General features: G+C 35.6%; 1 protein-coding gene across 5 annotated transcripts in view; it reads left to right on the forward strand.

Moving 5' to 3' along the window:
* The window catches only part of SPOP (speckle type BTB/POZ protein), a 63,382-nt gene that overhangs the window by 22,520 nt on the left and 22,754 nt on the right, over nucleotides 1-18,108 (forward strand). For 3 of the 5 annotated variants that reach the window (XM_015251470.3, XM_006218637.4, XM_072938904.1), the window contains exon 2: nucleotides 10,457-10,502. The exons of 1 other annotated variant lie outside the window; for it this stretch is intronic. The gene's annotated coding sequence lies outside the window, so the exon portion shown is untranslated. Of the gene's footprint in view, nucleotides 1-310; nucleotides 431-10,456; nucleotides 10,503-18,108 lie in introns of all 5 variants that reach the window. One more of the 5 variants, XM_072938903.1, reaches the window with a different exon arrangement.

Raw genomic sequence — 18,108 nt, forward strand, 5'->3', positions numbered from 1 at the left:
AAGCAAAGAAATTGGTAGTAGTGAGGCTGGTTGTTTAACATGGGACTGGATGTCCACACTGCATTCAATGAGTAGTTTTTATGGTTGATTGACTTTAGGGCTCAAGCAATGGAAACATATTTATTAATGCTAGGAGTAGTTGTTGGACTTAGGGCAAAAACCTATCTTTGCTATGATTCTACTATTTGTATAAGTGGGGAAACTCTTCCAAAATTTAAGTAATCCAAAGGCCTTTCTCAAAATGGGCACTCTATTTGATAATATTTTTTTCTTTTTTCTCTTTTTAAAAAAATGTTCTTTTTTTTGGCAGGTGGAGATAATTAGGTTTATTTATTTTAATGGATTTACTGGGGATTGAATCCAGGACCTTGTACATGCTAAGCATGCACTCTACCACTGAGCTGTACATCCCCCCTGCCACCATGTGATAGTAAGTAGATTTGGCTGATAAGATGACTCTTCCAAGGACAGGGTTTTCAGGAAATAGAGTAAAGGAGCCTTTTTACATCTTGAGGATCAGAGTCAAATCATGGCTGTGCTGTTTTAATCAGTTAAGATTTGGTTTAATTGAAAGGAATAAAAGGTTATAGAGGGCCAGGAACAAATAGAGTTGCAAATTTGTCTTTGTAACCCCACATCCTTCGGGAGGAATCCAGTTTCTGTAGCTACTTTAATTCTGGTGTGAAGGTATCCTGAGCAAGGGAATCGTAGCCTGACAGTTGACTTAATTTGAGCAGCTGCATTAGGTAAGACTGGAAAGCTAGATTGGGGGATGTCAATGTGGCATGTGTTTTCTGGTTTGTTTCCAACATCCTTTATGAAAATGAGTGGAATTTGGTTGGTCCAGTTGCACTCTACATAATGGGTAACTATAGTGCCTCATCAAGGTCTTTTTTGCATTCTAAATCATTAGTGAACTCAACGTCCTTGATTATAGTTTGTTTTCACCAGTACATTATCTTCCATTTACCCGCATTGAAATTCTTGAGCCCACCATATACTTTTTCCAACATAACTATAAGGAGGTACTGTAATAGTCTGGATTCTGGTCTTAGCCCTGCTCCTGGCTGCCTATGTGTAGTATATCACATTGGGCAAGCCATTAAGTTGCTTTGGGGTTCAATTTCCTTATCTGTAAAACAAAATCATTTTACTGGATGTTCATTAAGTCCTTTTATAATGTCTAGAACATTTTGCTAATGCCTTTATTCACCAGGTGTTTATGAAGCACCTTCTATGTGCTAGGCACAACATAAGATGCTCTGGATATAAGTCCTTTGCTGTCAAAGAGTATTCAGGCTAACATCAAAGAACTCCCTTCACTTTACTCAGATCACCTCAGTCTTTTACTCCTGAAGAATTAAGTAGTATTAGCAAATTTTCTTGCTTTTTACTATCACTCTATAAGGCATTTGTTACCACTTTTGGTTTATTTACATCTCCATCTCCAAAGTGCTCTTATGTCTACCTTTTATTTTTCTATTTGTAAGTCAATTTCCCATCTCAGAAAACAGATCAGCTCCCTGGTCCCATTATGATCACTTGTTTTCTTTAATTGATAGAAAATAAACTGTGTACCAGAGAGTAAGGCTTAGTGGTCAGAAAAACTAGTGATTTCTTTCAGACAAATAAAAAATACAGAGTCTGCAGGCTTGATACTATAATTTTTAAAAAGAGTAGCCTAAATGGATACAATAAGAAAAATTTCAAAGATTAAGGATGGCTTTGTTAAAAATTTTTATACCCAAAAGAAAAAGAAAGTTTATTAATAGAGTTTCTGTTGGATGCAAAGACCAGGGAACTGCTTCTGACTTTGAACTGGGCATTATCTCAGCAGAGCCCCCACTGTCTAGGTTCTGGTTTTCAGATTTGCAAGACCAGAATGTCAATACTACACGTGCACTCAGAAGATGATCAGTCTATATTAACTAGAGACAGTGTAGAAGATTAATTCACACAAAACAAATTCATGGAAGGGATAGGAATGGGCCTGCTACTTTTGACTGTGATCATAGAAGGCCTTTTTCTAAAGAGGTGACTTTTGAGCTAAAATGTAAAGAAGAAGCAGCAAGCAAAGTGAATATCTAGAAGAAGGGTCTTCCAGGCTGAGGCAAGATAGCACAAAGGTCCTGAGATGGATACAGGCTTTGGGTCATTTACAGAAAGGTCAGTGTGTTTGCAGTGAGGTTAGTGATGTGGGAGAGGAGTAGGTGATGAATTTGGCATAATGAACCAGCTTTTATAGGACCATATAGAGTCAGATAAAGTGATTGAATTTTATTTCTAAGTGTGGTTAAATGGAAGAGTGACATAATCTGATTTACTTTTTTAAAGTTCATTTTGGCTGCTATGTGGTAAATAAATTGTGCTACAGAGGAAGCTGGGCAAGATCAATTAGAAACGAGTTAACACTGGTTCAGGTGAGAGAAAACTGCACAGAAATGGATAAAATTAGAAACGGATAAATATGGATTATATTAGGAAGCAGGACAGCTGACAGGACTTACTGATAGATAGGATATGAAAAGAGAAGGTTTTGGCTTGAGCAGCTGGGTAGAAGATGGTGCCATTTAGTATTTTAGTCATGTTAGACATCTCAAATGAATGTAATTAAGGAATGATAGAAATTGTGCTTTTTAATTCTATAAGCTTGTGGCAAAAGGAGAAAGAGATTTCCTGAGGAAAGACGCTGGTTTCTTGTGAACTCAGACCAGAAAATTACTCTGGCATGTCAAAACAGTAGACATTTTATTTTAATAAATTACTGATGATGAGGTGTTAAAATATGGAAAGTCACTTAAAAAGTATTAGGACATATGATTTGTTCCCAGGGTCCAGTGTTGAAAGTAGGAGTGAGTTTATCAACAGTTTGCCCAGATCTCATTAATAATGGTGCTCAGATTTTGTTAGAACAGTAGAGCATACTTTTCAATAGAGTTGCCACTTGAAAATGAAATCAAATTGAAAGCTAGGGTATACAGATATATCCTTAGATATTTTTCCAGTTCCTCAATGTTGAATAGAAGACCATATCTGATCTAAGAATCACTTTGTCGCAGGAATTAAAGTATTGGATTAGAAGTTGAAACACTTGAGTTCTGAACCCAGCCCCCTTAATAGCCCTGTGACCATGATAGATTGTAACCTCTGAGCTTCTATTTTCCTTATTTGTAAAATACTTGCCCTGCATGCCTCACAGAGCTGTTAAAAATCCCAAATAAGATCATGTATGTCAAAGCACTTTGAAGACTTTGAAGAATTGAATACTGGAATGGTTATATAGCTGAAAGCATTTACCACAAAAGGACCTTACAAGTCCTTTTAAAGAAGACAAGGAAAACCGGGGTGGGAGTGCTCCAGTTGTATCTCCACTGTGAAACTCGAGGTTATGGCTTCCATTAGGCTATGTACTCAACTCTACAGAACTTTTCTAAGTGCTTTATAATTTAAAAAAATTTTTCAGTTTTATTAGGTAGAATTGTTACAATTTGACTGCACATATACAATATATTGCATGTAAATACATATATACAATATACTGCACATATTTCTATAATTTACATATATGTACGGTTCATTGTTTCTAAGAACGTTTAGAGCTTTAGCTTTTTATAAACTTCCGTAGTTATCAAAGGAATAAAGCCAACCACAAAATAGGAATTAATTCAGAAAGATACATACACCCTACCATTAACAGCAACATTATTTATAATTGCCAAGATATGGAAGCATCCTAAGTGCACATCAGTAGATGAATGGATGAAGAAGATGCAGTGTATGTTATGGAATACAACTCATCCATAAGAAAGAAAGATATTTTGCCATTTGCAGCCCTTCATTTACTTTTTTTTTTTTTTCACTTCAAAAACCAGGATTTTATAACTGGCGTAAACATTTCCATTGCATTGAAAGCCTAGAAATAAACTTAATCAAGTAGGTTACCTATACTCTGAAAACTGTAAAACACTGATGAAGAAAATCAAAGATGATACAAAGAAATGGAAAGATATCTTGTGCTCTTGGATTGGAAGAATCAACATTATCAAAGTGGCTGTACTACCCAAAGCAATCTACAGATCCAGTGCAACCCCTGTCAGAATACTCACGATATTTTTCACAGAACTAGAACAAACAATTCCAAAATTTGTATGGAACCATAAAAGACCCCGAACTACCAAAGCAATCTTTTGTAGGTCTTTTTTTTTTTTTCTCTCCTCTTTCTTTTTGTTCCCTTTTCTTAATGGTTTGATGACTAGAGAAGTTCCTTTAACATTTGTTGTAAAGCTGGTTTGGTGATGCTGAATTCTTTTAGCTTTTATCTGTAAAGCTTTTGATTTCTCCTTCAAATCTGAATAAGAGACTTGCTGTATAGAGTATTCTTGGTTGTAAGTTTTTCTTTTTCATCATTTTAAGTATCTATCACAGTGACCTTATAATTCTTAACCAAAGCCACTTGTAAAACAGAGGACCCCAGATAAACGTAAATGCCATAAGGATAAGAAAATGTACAAGTAAGTTTGGCTTTGTGCTCTTATTTGGTAGTTAGAACTTTATTCCTAGCCATAATGCCAAAATGAAAAGCAGCAAAATATGGTTAGTATTTTTTACTTTTAAGTTTTTTTCCTTTTATTTGATCTTTGGGCCTTGGAGTGAGATTTTGTTTGGCTTACTTGGAGTATCTTTCCCTTAAGAAAGGAAAAGTGTAAACATGCCAGAGGCTTGCTAGCAGTTGTCAGCAAGAAAATGGAAGGGAAAAAACAGGTTGGGGTTGGAAAATGTAAAGTAAGAGGGAGGAAAAACAGATTTGAAAGAGGAGAAAAAGCATTTAAATTGTTTCCAAGTCTCAAGTTTTTTGGACTTGAGTTCCAAAAAAAGAACCCTATCTTTGAGTTAGGTACTATAATTTGAGGTGATTAAAGAGGTCCTTGGAGAGCAATGAGTGAAATTAGGGAAAGATGGAGAACAAGTTTTCGGGAGGTTAGAAGGTGGATGGTGGCGCAGAAAGAGAAGGTGCTCTGTGGAAAAATGGTTCCTTTTGAGGATTTATAGTCTCCCTGAAGATAAGCTGGGTTACTACAAGAATTATTTTTATTTAAAATGTGCTTTCTTACTGAAGTATACAAAGTCGGTCTCTTTACTCCTTCTGCTTAAGTAACCCCTGTGCTAAGCACCCATCAACTGGGGAAAATATTTCACCAAGAGCTAGATTTTTTGTTACTGAGAAGATCTGGACTGATTTCATTGGCTTTTTTGGTTTAATTCAGGCTACATTATTGTATTTAAAATGTTGCTCTTATGTCTTTTCGAGCTTTTCTAGTGTACTTTTCCCTCTGAATTCATTGTTTTTGAAAAGTTAAAAAAAAAGAAAGAAAGCCAAACAAAAAGTAGAGATTGTGACACTTTTAGCTGAAGTCCTCTTCATTCACTTTCTCAGTTCTTTTTTCCACCTCCGCTCCCCAGAGACACCCTACTGCTGTGAATTTAGTGTGCATCCAGTGCAGAGTGTGAGTATGAATATATTAAATAAATTCTATGGCAGTCACTTTTTTCATTCATTTTCATTTTTCAGGATCTGTCCATTTGGATACACATAGATCTAGGTCCGTCATTTTAACTGTTTTATTTTTTATTTCTCTGTATGAATATTTCAGTCTTCCCAAATTCCTTTGATGGATATTTATATTGTTCCCCTTTTTTTTGCCATTACAGACAAAACTTCAGTGACCAGCCACCTTATAGATATCCCTTATAGTTTACTCCTCCTCCTTCTTATTCCTTGTTTTTGCTTTGGTGGTTTGATTTTGTCCTAAATATCTTATTTGAATTCTCCCATTTGGTTCAGTACTTTGGTATTCACAATCATCATTTGAGGGAGAGGGAGGGCGAGGAAAACCTTGCATAACTTGGAACGCCAGTTTTCTTTTACTAAGGTCAGAGGCTCTGAAATTTTCTTTTCTAGTGGATTCTTTTTGGGCTTTGATAAATTTGGCAACCTTTGTGTTTAATATTTTATATTTTTATTGTCTCATATTCAATAGCTGTTTTTTTATAAACGTCAGTAACTACTCACCTTTTTCCCTTCTTCCTTATAAGTTATCTTCTATTACTTTTTTCAGGGAGAGGGGAAGGGAGATAATTTGGTTTTTTGTTTGTTTGTTTGTTTATATGGAGGTACTGGGGATTGAACCCAGGACCTTGTGCATGCTAAACATGTGTTCTGCCACTGAGCTATACCCTCCCCCTTTTATTCCTTATAACTCCTAGAATACTTCCTCTCATTAAATGTAAGACTAGTATTTAGTGACCAATCCAGTTCATGCAGTTCTTGTATTACCTTATAAATTCAGCATGATCCAAACAGCTGATATTTATAAAAGAATTTCTTGCAGCATTTTTAGCCAAATTAAACATTTTGAAAGTATACGCCTTTACCTTAGATTAGAATTATTGCACATAAATTTTGTTCAAGGACCATATGTTTCAATGACCAATGGTTTTCATTTATGATTTTTTTTCTGGAATCTTTAATCCACTATACTTTAGTCATTATTGTGAGGTTGAGTGTATTTTTAAGTTTTATGTTCCAGGGATTTTTTTTCCCCTTTAAAGGTGGATCCTATTCAGAGCTTTGAGCACTTGGAATGCTGAAGTGTTAAAAAGGAAAACTGTTACTCTTCTCTAATAATACACCCGCCTGCTGAAGTGTCTGAGTAGACCGTCCTTTCTTGAATATATCAACTATCTTTAAGAATTTATGTGCTAAGTATTTTTAAAAACAATTGATAAGACCTTAAAATGGAAATCTTGGTAATAAATATAACTGTAGAATATCATATGCTTGTATATTTTCTCTCAGATTTGTTTATGTCTTAGGTTATAGTTCAGATCACAAGTTACTGTGGTTGGCAAGTAACCAGACTTTGGATATAGGCTTATTCTGGCTTTAACGTAGGTGAATTGTCCACCAAAAGTATAAGCTCTATCTGTTTGCTCAGAAGTACCTGTCAGATCACCCGGTAGGCAGGTTTGTTCAGTGAATTATCTTCCTTGCGTTGTAATCACTAAGTTTGAATGGAGTTCGTTACCTGCTCTTTATCACATCAAGCCCATGTTTTATGCTGCGGAGAAATGTTCCTATTTTAAATCTTCCTTTAGAATAAAATTATGTTCTTATATAGAACACTAATACCATGGAGTTTTGTTTTCCCTTCCACTCTGGAAACTCTGCTATAAAAAATGTTAATTCTTATGTCAAAAATAATTTTTTCTTCTAACTGTAGTTACCTTCTTGGGATATTTCATCTGGATTTGAACAGAAGACTTTATTGTTTCTGTGGGAGTCAAGAGTATTATATAAAGAACTTTCTTAAAATTATATTTTGTTTGCGTAATTCTTTATTTAAAACACCCATTTACCTGACTTTAAAGTAAAACATGCTTATTCTTAAAAACTTTAAAATAATGATAAGTATAGCTAAAGGAAACAGTCAGTCAGTCTCCCTGCTGCATCTTGTCGGGTCATTCTCCCAGTGGTCGTGGCGTACTCGCATGAGCACTACAGGAGAGTTCTTGTCTCTCTGGAATGTCTCTCTGGGCTCTCCCAGCATTGTCATCATTAAAACAGGCACTGCACATTTGTTAGGGGGAAAGATAATTTATTTTGTACCAATTTTTATAAGTCTTACCTGTAACTCATTACTAATAAGAGCATAAATCTGAAACTTGTTAGTAAACAAACTTTGTTAATAAATTTGATGTCAGAGAAGGGAAACCTTGTGTTTTTCAATTGTGTAGAGTTATTGTCTAATCTTTCAAGGACAGAAATCCAAAAGGAGATTAATTCAATCATTTATTAAATAGGTATTTATTTCTGGCCTTCTGTGTGGCAGACACTGTCTGGGTCTAGCAACAAAACAGACAAGAATCTGCCTGCTTATATTTCAAATAAAGTATGGTCGATGACTTTATGTGCTATAGAAAAAAATGAAGTAATGAAGGAGGAATAGGTTTGTGGCTGTGGCGGGAGAGGATGACATGTTTAAGGGTGTCAGGAAAGGCCTCACAGAGATGATGACTGTTAGGGAGAGCCCAGCAGCAGGAGGGAGTGCGCCAAGAGAGTATCCGGGGGAGAGTTACCCTGGTAGGGAAAAGGGCGAGTGCGAGCCCTGAGGCAGGAATGAGCCTGTTCTGCCTGAGGAACAACAGCAAAGAAGGGCAGTGTGGCTGGCACATGGTGAGCTCATGAGAACCTAATTGGAGATGAGAGCAAGAGAGGTAATGAGGTCCAGATTGTTCAGGGCCTTTTCAGTTATTGTAAGGGCTTTGGCTTTTACTCTGAGTGAGATGGAAAATCATTGGAGGTTCCATCAGAGGCTATGATTAAACTAAAAAGGTAATACTCCAAAATACTTGTATTTTGGCTTTGCTTTTTCAGAAGCTTTTGTTTGCTTCTAATAGTAATTTGAGTATTAACAAATGGTTCCTGGTGAATAGTTATACATAGATTCAATCATTTGTGTCAGCACTGAAAACTTCCCAGAAATACACATCTTAGGTATTGCAATTAAATTCAGAGAAAGGAAGTATAATAAGAAAGCCTGTCTATAGGTATTTATTCCTGGGTGGCTCTGCTTTATTACTGAGTTCTCATCCTGAATTGTCTTGGAAGAAAAACTAGGGGTGCATTCTGTGCAGGACACTGTATTCTTCCTTAGGCGCTGGAGGAGATACATACATACACATACACACATCCTCTGTTGGGTTATTTCATTGGGTATTATATGCATTTTATTGTGGTATTATTTTAATGCATTTTTATTATGAAATATAACCTATAGAAAGATACACAAAACATACCTATATAGTTTAAAGATTAATTATAAAAAGCAAGTACTTTGATAACCATCACTGAGACCTAGAAATGTATCATTGCCAGCATCCAGAAGCAGCATGCTGTGTTGGCTGTCTCTTCTAGATCTTGACCCACACTGTAGCTCAGAGGTATCACTAATCTGACATTTCTGATCATTGTTTCCTTTTCTTTGTGGTTTTACCACCTAAAATTCATTGCACACTAATATAACTAACTTGTCTTTTTTTGAATTTTATATACATTAAATGGAATGATACTGTATGTGTTCTTTTACGTCTTCTTTCAGAACCTAACCATATGTTTGTAAAGTTCATCTGTGTTAATAGGACTGTAGTTTAATTTCATTGCCATGTAGCATCCTGTCATGAATATACCACAGTTTGTGCATCCATTCTACTGTTGATGATGTTTTTGGCTGTTAGGAGCAGTGCTGCTCTGAATGTTCTCGTTTATGTGCTGATGGATGTGGGCAGGAGTTTCCCTGGGCCATATTTGGCGGTGGAATTGCTGGATCTTTACCTTCATTAGATGATAAACTGTTTTCCAAAGTGGCTGTACTAATTTGTCCTCCTAGTGACAGTATGAAAGTGTCCCTGTTCCTCCCAGTCCTTACCAGTATTGTCAGACTCTAAATTTTGCCAATCCACTAGGTCTACCAAGTGTTCATTCTAACAAATTAACCAAGATACCAAAACCTTAAACACAGTTGCTGTTCAGTAAATATTTGTTAAATGAATTCAACCTGACTCTTGTCACTCTAAGTCTTCTGATCAAGACTTTGTCCTGTTTTAGAGTCAGTGGTTGTAGTACAGTTTTTGGCGAGGGCTCATTCCATTACTGATAATAACTAGATCTGGTTAACCAAAATAAGAGAACCAGTGTACCAGTTAAAGATAGCATTTACAATTTCAGGAAAAGCTTAACTCATTTTCCCACAGAGGGGAAGATAGCACCAGAGTTTTCTGCCTAGGTTATGCTCCTAGAAGCCATGCAACGACTCCTGTCCCTTTTCTGTTTTGAGTCGCTTTGTAGGTTACGGTAGATTATTTAGGGTGGTGGTGGTAGCTAAAATATCTCACCAGTCTTCAGCAGCAACCTCAGTGTGGAAGCTATTTATTAAAACCATAGGATACATGGCTTTGTTTAAATGTGTCTTGCTTTAGTGTAACTGACCCACAGAGCACTTTTTATAAAGGGTATTTTACCTAAAATTTTTATGGTAATTCTTTCAACATTTTGTGAATTAGCTGACAAAAGTGATCACTCCCCTCTTGTAAATGTTGATACAGGGCAGGCCACTTATTTAATTTTTGCTGTACTCATAGGTCAGTTAATTAGAGGAATTAGCTTGAATTTTTCTGACTTTAATTTCTAAATACAGTCTTTTTGAGAGATGACTAAAAAATAGAGCACCCAGAACTAGACATGAGATATAAGAATGGTAATTTTGACTAGTAAATCCTAGTAAATGTATCACCTGCTTTAGTAAGATTTTCCCTTTTTTAGAAATGGCCAAAGTAAGTAACGATTTGTATGAGATTCAGAATCTAGTTAAGTCTGATTCACCATCTCTATTTCCAACAGAGATTTCCTGTTAGACAAGACAAATTAGAGTCTTCCTACTGACTTGGTGAGTTTTTACATAGTTTTATTTTAAACATAGTTTAAGATCATAAGGACGGAAGTGGAATGAAATGCATAGAAATATTTACCATGACTTTAAAAAATGCACATCTTGAGTGCAATCTACTGTTCCGTTTCAGTGCAAATAGTATGTAACGTTAGAAGTCTTATGAGATAAGCATATAAGTTGTTTTTTCAATTTTTTTTAAAATAATGAGCATTATAGTCACTGTTAAAGAAACATTCTTCATAAATGATTTCAAAAGAGGTTTTATTCTAAATATTCTGTCCTGGAACAGACCAGAATTATTTATTCAGATCTTCTCTGGTGGCTACTGTACATAGGATAAGGCTTTCCACTAATGATGGAGAGGAGAAAAGTTGTTGAGATTTAAATTTTTAATCAGTGGTTGTTAATACATGATCTGGAGACCTTAGATTAGAGTAAGATTATTTTTCTCCCTAGAAATCAGGGAAATCAAAATTATAGTTTATTAAAGGAGATGCCTTAACGCAACTCCTGGGCTTCATTTTACTTTATGTAAAAGGAGTTTGATTCTGAGTAGATTACCTTTGTGTATGTACCTTGAGCTATCTCTCTATGGGTAACTTAGGTAAATCTTTCTATCATTCTGTCTAGCATCTTAAAAGTTTTGCTTTGTGGTATGAGATTCTTGCCTCAAATGCTTATGTATGTTTTTACACAGTTTTATTGGGTAAAATAGGTGTTATTGCATTTTAATCTTTTATATCCTGACACAAATCATGAGGAGCCAGGAAGTTGTGTTAAGACAGACATTCTTGGCAAACTTTCCCCTGTTTTGTCTGCCTGTGTGGTTTTACTTTTTCCTTGCGTCATGAATTTTGGAATGAACACTTAAAACTGAGAACTTCCGGCCCATCCTTTGTTCCATTTAGTATAGTTGGAACCTTAACATTAACATAGAAATTAGCTTATTTTTAATAATTTTGAAAGAAGGGAGAATTTATTTTCTGCAGGTGGTTTCTAGGTAAGGAATATGGGTCCATGTAAACAGTCATCAGATTTCTCTACACCATACCTAAAGGAGAAGATTAAAGCATACATATGCCTTGATCTCTCTTTCATAGTTAGCGGGAACTCTAGGTGTCTCTCAAAAGGTGTCTCCAGAGAACACTGAATTCTACGTGCTGCTAGATAGTACGTGGTAGTTAATGCCGAAGAGAATTGGCTACCCTTGTTGTGGGCCAAATCCCCTGGAGTAGATGGGTCTTTTCAGCTTCTAAGTTAATGAACTTATTCCAACTTGTATACCCTAAGGCCAGTTTAAAATTTCTTCTTTGATAGGCGTTTCTTGGACCCTTTCTGTAGCCAGATTGTATAAACAAGAAATATTTTTACATGACTTGACTAAAGCATCGATGACCAAAGAGAACTGTGTGCTGAGTTTGGCTTCTGTAAAGGCCAGAGGACCCTGTGGGGTTATGCAACTTCTTCCTATTTGTTTCATGAAATGACTCTTCTGTTTTTGAATTCCTTGCAAATTGGACATGCTTAAATTGTATTATGGCCAAGCTTTTCATCTGTTTACTGTTCAGATTTTATAAGATTCTTCATAGTTGTAGTTGAGGGGAGAAGGTGAAAAACTATAACCTCTCAAATCTCAAAACAGCTTTGGGAATATAATTATATAATAAATAGGATCTTCGTAGCCATAAGGTTTTTTCCCCTCTTCCTCCTCCTCTTCCTTCTTCTTTTTTAAAATTCTGTTCCAGCTCTTGTTTTAGAATAAATTTTCTCACCCTAGAGGAGAAATCTTTGATAACATGTGGGATGTGTTAAAATCTTCATCTTTCCTAAGTTTGCTCTTTGTGGCCCTAGAGATTTTTGCTCAAGCCATTCAGTGGAGTCAACACATTATTATAATTTGTGAAAAGAGAGAAGTTGCTGATTTTTTGGTTCTGCCTATCTAACTTCATTTCTGAAGGTGTTTTCCTTTGGAACTGAGATCCACTTTGAAGTGAAATAGCCCCTTTATAATCAGATTTGTTTGCTGATTTGGATTCATGTCGTTCCATTTGAGACTTCCCCCAATGATGGATTTTGAAAGTGATGTGTGGAGAAGCTTAACCTGATAAACCCTATCTGCCTTTTTTTTTAAAGCAGTTGGAGGAGTTTGGTTGTTTCTTTGTTTGGCTGATTTATTTTTTTCCTAGCAGGGGATTAGTAATTAACAACAGCAGCCCATCACCTGATGAAAATAACCCAGACCTTGTGAAACCTGTACTTGTTGCATCCATGGTTTATTCTGCAGGATCTTTCATCCAAGTGGAGACAGGAATTTTTTCCTTCGATGTTGTTACGTCATTTGTGCCTAAATTGAGAAGCACAACGAAAGCTCAATAAGTCTTTTTAAGGTCTAAGGAGATTTAGTCCTACAAGGCTGTTGAGTGACACCTACCCTTTTCCAGGACAGACTACGTTTGGAGCAGAGTGTGTTCTTCCTGGACATATTTTGGGGGTAGAGAATTATGCTAATATGTCCATATCAACAGCTCTTACATAATGGCTAGTTTTTAGGGGGAGGGAATGATGCCCTAGCCCTTAACTGAAATTGGCAATGAGTTTTTCTGTTCTTTGGTATTTTGTTGTTGTTAATTAGAAAAGTTGCATCCAGAATGAGAACTATTCCATATTTTAACCTTTGAGCTGGCTGCTAAGGTCTCCCTGGGGACAAGGACACTTTGAAGTTATTTATAACCTATAGAGAAGGGCAGTAAGGCTGTCAACAGCCAGCACACGCTGAGGTTTGGGAGTCAGTGGGAGCATTCTGTTGTTTATTCCTCTACTTTCCACAACTTGAGATTCTTTCATGTGCCTTCTTGTTCATCTGCATTTTGACTTTGGCTTACTAGCCAGCCTATTTCTATAAAACTCTGTTATAACACTTAGATTGAGGAGGAGGAAAAAATAGCCTTTTTATGTACAAAAGCGTATCTAATCCTTACAATCATTTCAGAGTCTGTGCTGCCTAAGAAATCTGTAAACTGGGAAAATCTTAAAGGTACTGATGTGCATATGTAATACTATACTTGTTTCTGAGTTTTCCTTTTATGTAGTAGTTTCTTCTAAGTTTTCCTTACATACAACAGTAGTAGGAACAATTGAACTCTTAATTAGATAAACATTCAGCTATGGCAGAAAATTTGTTCTACATCTTCGCTTGGTATAGAAAAAACTTGGTTATGTGTCTAGACATGTTTTAAAGGTATGTCTGTCTCTCTGTCTCTGTATCTGTATCTGTACACATGTTTACATGTGTATCTATTTAATGTTAATTATCTTTTCTCTACGTGTCAATTTTAAGGGAATCAAACCTTGTGTCAAATATGAAAATTATAGGTCAAATCTAAGTAAATGCTACGGATCTGCCTCATTTTTATCAGTGTATTAGAATTTTATTATATAGCATTCGACTTGAAATAACTTAGAGGTCTAGCCTCTCTGATGGTACTTCCAGGATGTGCTTGTATTACTGTTGTCTTGTGGGTTCAGGAACTTCCCATTTAGCCCTGTAGGTTTCTCTTTTCTCCCAGCTTTTCTTGAATTTTTTTTTTCTTTAAATCAAAAAAGGAATATAGTTTTGGAATGTATTAAATGAGTTCTTTAAAATTGGAGATGAACTGATAGTTTTCTTTTTAAAATATTTTGTTGTTTTGAAAATATGCCTGAATTTCCTATAGCTGTTATTCATTCAGCAACTCCCAAACTTTAACCTTTTAACTGGAGCTCATTAAAGGAAAAATACGATCCCCAAAGACAGTGAGTCTGGTTAGTCAGCAGCAATTTCATTGAACAAATATTTACTGAGTGCCTATTATGATGTGCCATTTTAGGCACAGGGGGATGCTGTTTTCCCATTGTGCTTAACTTCTAGTGGGGAAGACAGTAGACAAGTGAAAATATAAAAACAAGATAATTTCACTAGTGGTGATAAAAAAGAAATTAAAATAGAGTAATGGGATAAAAGAGACAGGCTAAAAGTGGAGACTACTTCAGATCAGGTGGTCAGGGAGGACCTCTCTGAGGAAATTACACTTGAAAGGACACCTAAATGACAAGAAGGAGCCAGCTATGAAAATATCTGAGAGAAAAAGGAGCTTTCCAGGCTGAGGAAAGAGCCTGATGTGTTTACCAGATAGAATTAAAGGCTGAGTGACTAACACGTGGTGATTGAGCAGGGTGTTAGATGAGGTCAGGGAGGTGCACTGAGACTTTGGCAGTCATGACAGAAGTTGATTTTATTTGGATAGCAGTAGAAGCCACTGAAGAATTCCTGTCTGGCTTCTCATAGGGGTCTGATTTATAAGCCATCTCATAACTTAGAAAAATTAATTGTGAAGGCTGCTAATTCCTTTTAAAATATTTTAATTTATTATTTGAAAAGGTAATATATTCATGTGGTTCAAAATTCAATAAGTACAAAAGGGAACACAATGGAAATTCTCTTTCCCACCCAAGTACCCGGTTTCCTTCCTTGGAAGTAACCAGTGTCCCTTGAGTCTTGTGTAACTTTACAGAGATATTTTAGACCTGCACATATACATAGAAATAAATATTTTTGCCTCTTCCACTTTCCTTTTTTATAGATTCTTATTATTGTCTTTACCATAATTTACTCTGTTGATGGACTTTTAGGTTATTTCCATTGTTTTTTCCTGATTACAAATAGTGCCACAGTGAAAACCTCTTATATTTGTCATATTATATGTATCCATAGGGTAAATTTCTAGACGTGGAATTGTTGGCTCAAAGGGTGTATGCATTTCTTATTCATTCTGATATGCATTTCCCTTCATGGAGTTTATAACAATTTATACTCTAATCAGAAATGTTCTCCTTACCCTGGGTAAGTGTTATCAAGCATTTTAATCTTTGCCAATTCACTGGGTGAATTAATATGTGGTTTAATTTGCATTTGTCTTATTATGAATGAGAGTTGAACTTGTTTTCACGTATTTAAGAACAATTACTACTTCTGTGTCTGTAAACCATTGACAGTCCTTTGCCTATTTTTCTGTTTGGCTGTTGATTTTGTTCTTCTTAATCTTTAGATTCACTCAATTCTAAATTCCTCTGTTAAAGAATTTTTTAAAAAAATAACAGTGTTGCATGTCAGTTATATCTCAATTTTTTAAATCTTTAGCTTGTAAATTTTACCAAACATGAACCTGACAAGGGACATGGGATACCCCAATCTTTCCTTTGCTGATTGAGGTTGCTCTTGATTGCCCTTAGTTTCATTTTCAGAAGTGTCTCTAAATTAAACAAAAAAAAATACACTTAGTGTTTTGTTAGACTGGAACTGCAAAAAATTTACCCATAACAAATATTCAAAAGTCATTCAAACCTTGCAACAGAGGAAGTCAGTGTGACCTATAATAATCTGTCCTTGGGATAGTGAGAAAGAAGTTGTTACCTCTTGGGCTGTATATGATTAAGGACACTGTAACAGGAGAAATACAAACGCTCTTTTGAAGTCACAGAAGTTTCTCAGAAGTGGATATACCTAAGTCTTTCTATAGGTTGGTTTTTTTTTTTTTTTTTGTCTTTTGTCAACAGTCTTTTTGGCATCTCCTGTTTTAGAAAATGCAGACGTCTCTCAGGTTTAAAATAGTTACAAGATTGGGATTTTTCCTTACTTGGAAACTGTACAAGGCTTTAAACCAAGAGAAAAAAATGTTATAGGCTTTTAAAAAGTCCCTAGCAAACCATTCTTTGGCAAGAAGCCATGTTCCCAGCCATAGCTCGTATATGTGTGTGTACTATGTTAAACCACATAAATTGCCTATTTTTGACTGTCTTTGGCCTACAAGACAATTTCATGGTTCAATGTGATATGTCCACAGTTTTATCCTGTAATTTAAAGACTTGATGGATATAAGGCTAACTCGTTGATATCATATATGTGATATGACTGTGTCAGTTGTTGATTTTTTATTTTCATTCTCTGTATGAACGGATTAGATTAAAGATGGAGGAATGCTTATAAGGAATAAAAGAAAGATTAAAGAAATGCACACGCTGTCTATATGACCCTTTCCAGAGAGTGTTCTAGCCTGTCTGCATATACAGTAGGTTAAAATATCGGGACATTTCTCTCTAATATACAGGGAATTCATCTTCTAGCCTGAAAGTATCCTGATTATGTAAGAGGTTAGTTCAAATTACTGATTTATGTTTTCAGAATGAAAGAAGTAATAACCAGTCTTTCTCCCCTTGTAGAATGAAGATATACTTGATAACTGGATGAAAGATTCACTTTTACCAGAGCTGATACTTGAGAGTGCCAGGCTCGGGGTTTTGGGCTTTGTGTGTAACCCATCCAAAAGAACAAATGAATGATTTTCATTACATTTGCAAATCTAATGCATTTAGCACTGTTCAAAGGGCTCTTTTAGAGATATGTGAAAGAAACAAGCAGAAAAGTTAATGAACTTGAATGCAACTGGGTAAATGTTTCAGTCATCAAAGTATTTTTGCTGAATGCCCTGTTCTAGGCAGCCTGTGCTAGGTGGTAAGGGAGTACAAGAAAGAATAGTTGAAGCTCCTTAAAGTCTACTGGAGTCAATGGAAGTGTTCCTAAGTGTAAAATAAGGTAGAAAAGAAATACATTCTGTAGCTTCAATTGGAAGCATTATCTTTGCATCATGGCAGTATTAGTACATTCTCTTTCTTCCTTCTGTCTACTTTCCAAAGTTTAATATTCTACTTAGAAATCATGTTGATGGACTTGAATCTCTTGTCAAAAATGATTAACAGCTTCATGGTCCCATAATATCTACTGTGAAGCTTTCTGTTAGAGATTACTATTAGTTGATAACTGATACTACTACCTTTGCTGGAAATTGAGCAGTATTACAGTTGACATATACTTTGAAGTATATTTCTTGGTGTGACTCAGAAGAGGTATAGCCTCACAGTCAGGATTTAATAGAGTGACTAGGGAAATAAATGGTGGTATGTAACAGATATGTTCAGCCTCAGAGTTGTCAGCAGACTGGGAAGTTTGCTAAGCTTTGGAAAATAAATTTCTCATTAGAGAATTTGGATGATCTTGTTTGAAGCCAGGAACAGTATATTTCGGTGCTACTTGTCTCCTACAAAGTTCTCAAGTCATGACCCTCAAATAGACCTCTTCTTTTCTGAAATTGTTTTTCTACTGGGCATCTGCGGCATTTGGCATGAAGTGCTGGAGAGTTCATGTAACACCAGGCTACCTTGCTGATGAACACTTTGCCCATGGTGCCTGCTATGAGTGAAATTAATTAGGCTTGTGCTATCCTACTCAATTTCCCTCTCAGCAGATTGTGTGATTAGAGCTCCTCAGAGTCTAAAGCTGATTCTCCAGTTCTACTGGATGCTGGGTTGGACATTTTTTAAAAATTGAAAGATGGGTGATATTATTAAAAAAAAAAAGACTTGGCTACAAAATAAGTAAGAAGCAAAAAAGATAGGGGAGAATGACTAAGACCAAAGTTATATCTTAGGCCTAGAGAATTCTTAAATTGTTAATTGTGGGGTAAATTTGAAGTATTTTTTTAAACTTCAAAATAAACTCAAATTAGTATTT

The sequence above is a fragment of the Vicugna pacos genome, chromosome 16 (genome assembly GCF_048564905.1).
Source record: "Vicugna pacos chromosome 16, VicPac4, whole genome shotgun sequence".
NCBI lineage: Eukaryota > Metazoa > Chordata > Mammalia > Artiodactyla > Camelidae > Vicugna > Vicugna pacos.